The following is a 7,500-nucleotide window of genomic DNA, read 5'->3' on the forward strand; positions in this document are numbered from 1 at the left end:
GGTTTTTGAAGCCTTTAGACAATCGAGACATGGGATTGTGTATGTGTGCCATTCAGAACGGGGAATTTGTAGTAGGTTCCAGTCGCACCGGTTTGTGTAAAGAACTGCAACGCTGCTGGGTTTTTTCCACGCTCAACAGTTTCCTGTGTGTATCAAGAATGCAACTCAGTATTAGGAAGGTTTTCTTAATGTTTTGAATACACGGTCCTTTAGTGAAATTGAGGCTCAGATATACTCTACTAATAGAGAGGATATCTTTATTTTGTCCAGATGTATGAATCCAGTCACAAATGCAGAATTCAGACCAACTGTAAAAGATCAAAACATCGTGTAAAAATGTACTGTTCAACTTTTTAAAAAAAACCTGCCCAATATAATTCCTACTTTGAGATGCTTGATATTGTACCCCACCACCTGGCTTATTTTTCAGCACTCACAGTCTTGGATACCTTGTAAATATGGGCCCAGAAGTATGCAGCGGATAGGTGAGGTAATGGCGATGGTGAATGACCCAGTATTTCCCTGGGGTTAGTTATGTCTAAGAGGATAGGGTGAGGTGATGGCGATGGTGAATGACCCAGTATTTCCCTGGGGTTAGTTATGTCTAAGAGGATAGGTGAGGTGACGGCGATGGTGAATGACCCAGTTACCAGTATTTCCCTGGGGTTAGTTATGTCTAAGAGGATAGGTGAGGTGACGCGATGGTGAATGACCCAGTTACCAGTATTTCCCTGGGAGTTAGTTATGTCTAAGAGGATAGGTGAGGTGACGGCGATGGTAGAATGACCCAGTTACCAGTATTTCCCTGGGGTTAGTTATGTCTAAGAGGATAGGTGAGGTGATGGCGATGGTGAATGACCCAGTTACCAGTATTTCCCTGGGGTTAGTTATGTCTAAGAGGATAGGGTGAGGTGATGGCGATGGTGAATGACCCAGTTACCAGTATTTCCCTGGGAGTTAGTTATGTCAAAGAGGATAGGGTGAGGTGATGGCGATGGTGAATGACCCAGTTACCAGTATTTCCCTGGGGGTTAGTTATGTCTAAGAGGATAGGGTGAGGTGATGGCGATGGTGAATGACCCAGTTACCAGTATTTCCCTGGGGTTAGTTATGTCTAAGAGGATAGGGTGAGGTGACGGCGATGGTGAATGACCCAGTTACCAGTATTTCCCTGGGGTTAGTTATGTCTAAGAGGATAGGGTGAGGTGACGGCGATGGTGAATGACCCAGTTACCAGTATTTCCCTGGGGTTAGTTATGTCTAAGAGGATAGGTGAGGTGATGGCGATGGTGAATGACCCAGTTACCAGTATTTCCCTGGGGTTAGTTATGTCTAAGAGGATAGGGTGAGGTGATGGCGATGGTGAATGACCCAGTTACCAGTATTTCCCTGGGGTTAGTTATGTCTAAGAGGATAGGGTGAGGTGATGGCGATGGTGAATGACCCAGTTACCAGTATTTCCCTGGGGTTAGTTATGTCTAAGAGGATAGGTGAGGTGACGGCGATGGTGAATGACCCAGTTACCAGTATTTCCCTGGGGTTAGTTATGTCTAAGAGGATAGGTGAGGTGACGGCGATGGTGAATGACCCAGTTACCAGTATTTCCCTGGGGTTAGTTATGTCTAAGAGGATAGGTGAGGTGACGGCAATGGTGAATGACCCAGTTACCAGTATTTCCCTGGGGTTAGTTATGTCCAAGAGGATAGGGTGAGGTGACGGCGATGGTGAATGACCCAGTTACCAGTATTTCCCTGGGGTTAGTTATGTCTAAGAGGATAGGTGAGGTGATGGCGATGGTGAATGACCCAGTTACCAGTATTTCCCTGGGGTTAGTTATGTCCAAGAGGATAGGGTGAGGTGACGGCGATGGTGAATGACCCAGTTACCAGTATTTCCCTGGGGTTAGTTATGTCTAAGAGGATAGGTGAGGTGATGGCGATGGTGAATGACCCAGTTACCAGTATTTCCCTGGGGTTAGTTATGTCTAAGAGGATAGGTGAGGTGATGGCGATGGTGAATGACCCAGTATTTCCCTGGGAGTTAGTTATGTCTAAGAGGATAGGGTGAGGTGATGGCGATGGTGAATGACCCAGTTACCAGTATTTCCCTGGGAGTTAGTTATGTCTAAGAGGATAGGTGAGGTGACGGCGATGGTGAATGACCCAGTTACCAGTATTTCCCTGGGGTTAGTTATGTCTAAGAGGATAGGGTGAGGTGATGGCGATGGTGAATGACCCAGTTACCAGTATTTCCCTGGGGTTAGTTATGTCTAAGAGGATAGGTGAGGTGACGACGATGGTGAATGACCCAGTTACCAGTATTTCCCTGGGGTTAGTTATGTCTAAGAGGATAGGTGAGGTGACGGCGATGGTGAATGACCCAGTTACCAGTATTTCCCTGGGAGTTAGTTATGTCTAAGAGGATAGGTGAGGTGACGGCAATGGTGAATGACCCAGTTACCAGTATTTCCCCTGGGGTTAGTTATGTCCAAGAGGATAGGGTGAGGTGACGGCGATGGTGAATGACCCAGTTACCAGTATTTCCCTGGGGTTAGTTATGTCTAAGAGGATAGGTGAGGTGATGGCGATGGTGAATGACCCAGTTACCAGTATTTCCCTGGGGTTAGTTATGTCCAAGAGGATAGGGTGAGGTGACGGCGATGGTGAATGACCCAGTTACCAGTATTTCCCTGGGGTTAGTTATGTCTAAGAGGATAGGTGAGGTGATGGCGATGGTGAATGACCCAGTTACCAGTATTTCCCTGGGGTTAGTTATGTCTAAGAGGATAGGTGAGGTGATGGCGATGGTGAATGACCCAGTATTTCCCTGGGGTTAGTTATGTCTAAGAGGATAGGGTGAGGTGATGGTGATGGTGAATGACCCAGTTACCAGTATTTCCCTGGGGTTAGTTATGTCTAAGAGGATAGGTGAGGTGACGGCGATGGTGAATGACCCAGTTACCAGTATTTCCCTGGGGTTAGTTATGTCTAAGAGGATAGGGTGAGGTGACGGCGATGGTGAATGACCCAGTTACCAGTATTTCCCTGGGGTTAGTTATGTCCAAGAGGATAGGGTGAGGTGACGGCGATGGTGAATGACCCAGTATTTCCCTGGGGTTAGTTATGTCTAAGAGGATAGGTGAGGTGATGGCGATGGTGAATGACCCAGTTACCAGTATTTCCCTGGGGTTAGTTATGTCCAAGAGGATAGGGTGAGGTGATGGCGATGGTAGAATGACCCAGTTACCAGTATTTCCCTGGGGTTAGTTATGTCCAAGAGGATAGGGTGAGGTGATGGCGATGGTGAATGACCCAGTTACCAGTATTTCCCTGGGGTTAGTTATGTCCAAGAGGATAGGTGAGGTGACGGCGATGGTGAATGACCCAGGTACCAGTATTTCCCTGGCGTTAGTTATGTCTAAGAGGATAGGTGAGGTGACGGCGATGGTGAATGACCCAGTTACCAGTATTTCCCTGGGGTTAGTTATGTCCAAGAGGATAGGTGAGGTGACGGCGATGGTGAATGACCCAGGTACCAGTATTTCCCTGGCGTTAGTTATGTCTAAGAGGATAGGTGAGGTGACGGCGATGGTGAATGACCCAGTTACCAGTATTTCCCTGGGGTTAGTTATGTCTAAGAAGATAGGTGAGGTGATGGCGATGGTGAATGACCCCGTTACCAGTATTTCCCTGGGGTTAGTTATGTCTAAGAGGATAGGTGAGGTGACGGCGATGGTGAATGACCCCGTTACCAGTATTTCCCTGGGGTTAGTTATGTCTAAGAGGATAGGTGAGGTGATGGCGATGGTGAATGACCCAGTTACCAGTATTTCCCTGGGGTTAGTTATGTCTAAGATGATAGGGTGAGGTGACGGCGATGGTGAATGACCCAGTTACCAGTATTTCCCTGGGGGTTAGTTATGTCTAAGAGGATAGGGGTGAGGTGACGGCGATGGTGAATGACCCAGTTACCAGTATTTCCCTGGGGGTTAGTTATGTCTAAGAGGATAGGTGAGGTGATGGCGATGGTGAATGACCCAGTTACCAGTATTTCCCTGGGGTTAGTTATGTCTAAGAGGATAGGGTGAGGTGATGGCGATGGTGAATGACCCAGTTACCAGTATTTCCCTGGGGTTAGTTATGTCTAAGAGGATAGGGTGAGGTGATGGCGATGGTGAATGACCCAGTTACCAGTATTTCCCTGGGGTTAGTTATGTCTAAGAGGATAGGTGAGGTGACGGCGATGGTGAATGACCCAGTTACCAGTATTTCCCTGGGGTTAGTTATGTCTAAGAGGATAGGTGAGGTGACGGCGATGGTGAATGACCCAGTTACCAGTATTTCCCTGGGGTTAGTTATGTCTAAGAGGATAGGTGAGGTGACGGCAATGGTGAATGACCCAGTTACCAGTATTTCCTGGGGTTAGTTATGTCCAAGAGGATAGGGTGAGGTGACGGCGATGGTGAATGACCCAGTTACCAGTATTTCCCTGGGAGTTAGTTATGTCTAAGAGGATAGGTGAGGTGATGGCGATGGTGAATGACCCAGTTACCAGTATTTCCCTGGGGTTAGTTATGTCCAAGAGGATAGGGTGAGGTGACGGCGATGGTGAATGACCCAGTTACCAGTATTTCCCTGGGGTTAGTTATGTCTAAGAGGATAGGTGAGGTGATGGCGATGGTGAATGACCCAGTTACCAGTATTTCCCTGGGGTTAGTTATGTCTAAGAGGATAGGTGAGGTGATGGCGATGGTGAATGACCCAGTATTTCCCTGGGGTTAGTTATGTCTAAGAGGATAGGGTGAGGTGATGGCGATGGTGAATGACCCAGTTACCAGTATTTCCCTGGGGGTTAGTTATGTCTAAGAGGATAGGTGAGGTGACGGCGATGGTGAATGACCCAGTTACCAGTATTTCCCTGGGGGTTAGTTATGTCTAAGAGGATAGGGTGAGGTGATGGCGATGGTGAATGACCCAGTTACCAGTATTTCCCTGGGGGTTAGTTATGTCTAAGAGGATAGGTGAGGTGACGGCGATGGTGAATGACCCAGTTACCAGTATTTCCCTGGGGTTAGTTATGTCTAAGAGGATAGGTGAGGTGACGGCGATGGTGAATGACCCAGTTACCAGTATTTCCCTGGGGGTTAGTTATGTCTAAGAGGATAGGTGAGGTGACGGCAATGGTGAATGACCCAGTTACCAGTATTTCCCTGGGGTTAGTTATGTCCAAGAGGATAGGGTGAGGTGACGGCGATGGTGAATGACCCAGTTACCAGTATTTCCCTGGGGTTGAGTTATGTCTAAGAGGATAGGTGAGGTGATGGCGATGGTGAATGACCCAGTTACCAGTATTTCCCTGGGGTTAGTTATGTCCAAGAGGATAGGGTGAGGTGACGAGCGATGGTGAATGACCCAGTTACCAGTATTTCCCTGGGGGTTAGTTATGTCTAAGAGGATAGGTGAGGTGATGGCGATGGTGAATGACCCAGTTACCAGTATTTCCCTGGGGGTTAGTTATGTCTAAGAGGATAGGTGAGGTGATGGCGATGGTGAATGACCCAGTATTTCCCTGGGGTTAGTTATGTCTAAGAGGATAGGGTGAGGTGATGGCGATGGTGAATGACCCAGTTACCAGTATTTCCCTGGGGTTAGTTATGTCTAAGAGGATAGGTGAGGTGACGGCGATGGTGAATGACCCAGTTACCAGTATTTCCCTGGGGTTAGTTATGTCTAAGAGGATAGGGTGAGGTGACGGCGATGGTGAATGACCCAGTTACCAGTATTTCCCTGGGGTTAGTTATGTCCAAGAGGATAGGGTGAGGTGATGGCGATGGTGAATGACCCAGTATTTCCCTGGGGTTAGTTATGTCTAAGAGGATAGGTGAGGTGATGGCGATGGTGAATGACCCAGTTACCAGTATTTCCCTGGGGTTAGTTATGTCCAAGAGGATAGGTGAGGTGACGGCGATGGTGAATGACCCAGTTACCAGTATTTCCCTGGGGTTAGTTATGTCTAAGAGGATAGGGTGAGGTGATGGCGATGGTGAATGACCCAGTTACCAGTATTTCCCTGGGGTTAGTTATGTCCAAGAGGATAGGGTGAGGTGATGGCGATGGTGAATGACCCAGTTACCAGTATTTCCCTGGGGTTAGTTATGTCCAAGAGGATAGGTGAGGTGACGGCGATGGTGAATGACCCAGGTACCAGTATTTCCCTGGGGTTAGTTATGTCTAAGAGGATAGGTGAGGTGACGGCGATGGTGAATGACCCAGTTACCAGTATTTCCCTGGGGTTAGTTATGTCTAAGAAGATAGGTGAGGTGATGGCGATGGTGAATGACCCCGTTACCAGTATTTCCCTGGGGTTAGTTATGTCTAAGAGGATAGGTGAGGTGACGGCGATGGTGAATGACCCCGTTACCAGTATTTCCCTGGGGTTAGTTATGTCTAAGAGGATAGGTGAGGTGATGGCGATGGTGAATGACCCAGTTACCAGTATTTCCCTGGGGTTAGTTATGTCTAAGAGGATAGGGTGAGGTGATGGCGATGGTGAATGACCCAGTTACCAGTATTTCCCTGGGGTTAGTTATGTCTAAGAGGATAGGGTGAGGTGATGGCGATGGTGAATGACCCAGTTACCAGTATTTCCCTGGGGTTAGTTATGTCTAAGAGGATAGGTGAGGTGACGGCGATGGTGAATGACCCAGTTACCAGTATTTCCCTGGGGTTAGTTATGTCTAAGAGGATAGGTGAGGTGACGGCGATGGTGAATGACCCAGTTACCAGTATTTCCCTGGGGTTAGTTATGTCTAAGAGGATAGGTGAGGTGACGGCAATGGTGAATGACCCAGTTACCAGTATTTCCCTGGGGTTAGTTATGTCCAAGAGGATAGGGTGAGGTGACGGCGATGGTGAATGACCCAGTTACCAGTATTTCCCTGGGGGTTAGTTATGTCTAAGAGGATAGGTGAGGTGATGGCGATGGTGAATGACCCAGTTACCAGTATTTCCCTGGGGTTAGTTATGTCCAAGAGGATAGGGTGAGGTGACGGCGATGGTGAATGACCCAGTTACCAGTATTTCCCTGGGGTTAGTTATGTCTAAGAGGATAGGTGAGGTGATGGCGATGGTGAATGACCCAGTTACCAGTATTTCCCTGGGGTTAGTTATGTCTAAGAGGATAGGTGAGGTGATGGCGAAGGTGAATGACCCAGTATTTCCCTGGGGTTAGTTATGTCTAAGAGGATAGGGGTGAGGTGATGGCGATGGTGAATGACCCAGTTACCAGTATTTCCCTGGGGGTTAGTTATGTCTAAGAGGATAGGTGAGGTGACGGCGATGGTGAATGACCCAGTTACCAGTATTTCCCTGGGGTTAGTTATGTCTAAGAGGATAGGGTGAGGTGACGGCGATGGTGAATGACCCAGTTACCAGTATTTCCCTGGGGTTAGTTATGTCCAAGAGGATAGGGTGAGGTGACGGCGATGGTGAATGACCCAGT

This window comes from Coregonus clupeaformis, unplaced genomic scaffold (genome assembly GCF_020615455.1).
Source record: "Coregonus clupeaformis isolate EN_2021a unplaced genomic scaffold, ASM2061545v1 scaf1973, whole genome shotgun sequence".
Classification (NCBI taxonomy): domain Eukaryota; kingdom Metazoa; phylum Chordata; class Actinopteri; order Salmoniformes; family Salmonidae; genus Coregonus; species Coregonus clupeaformis.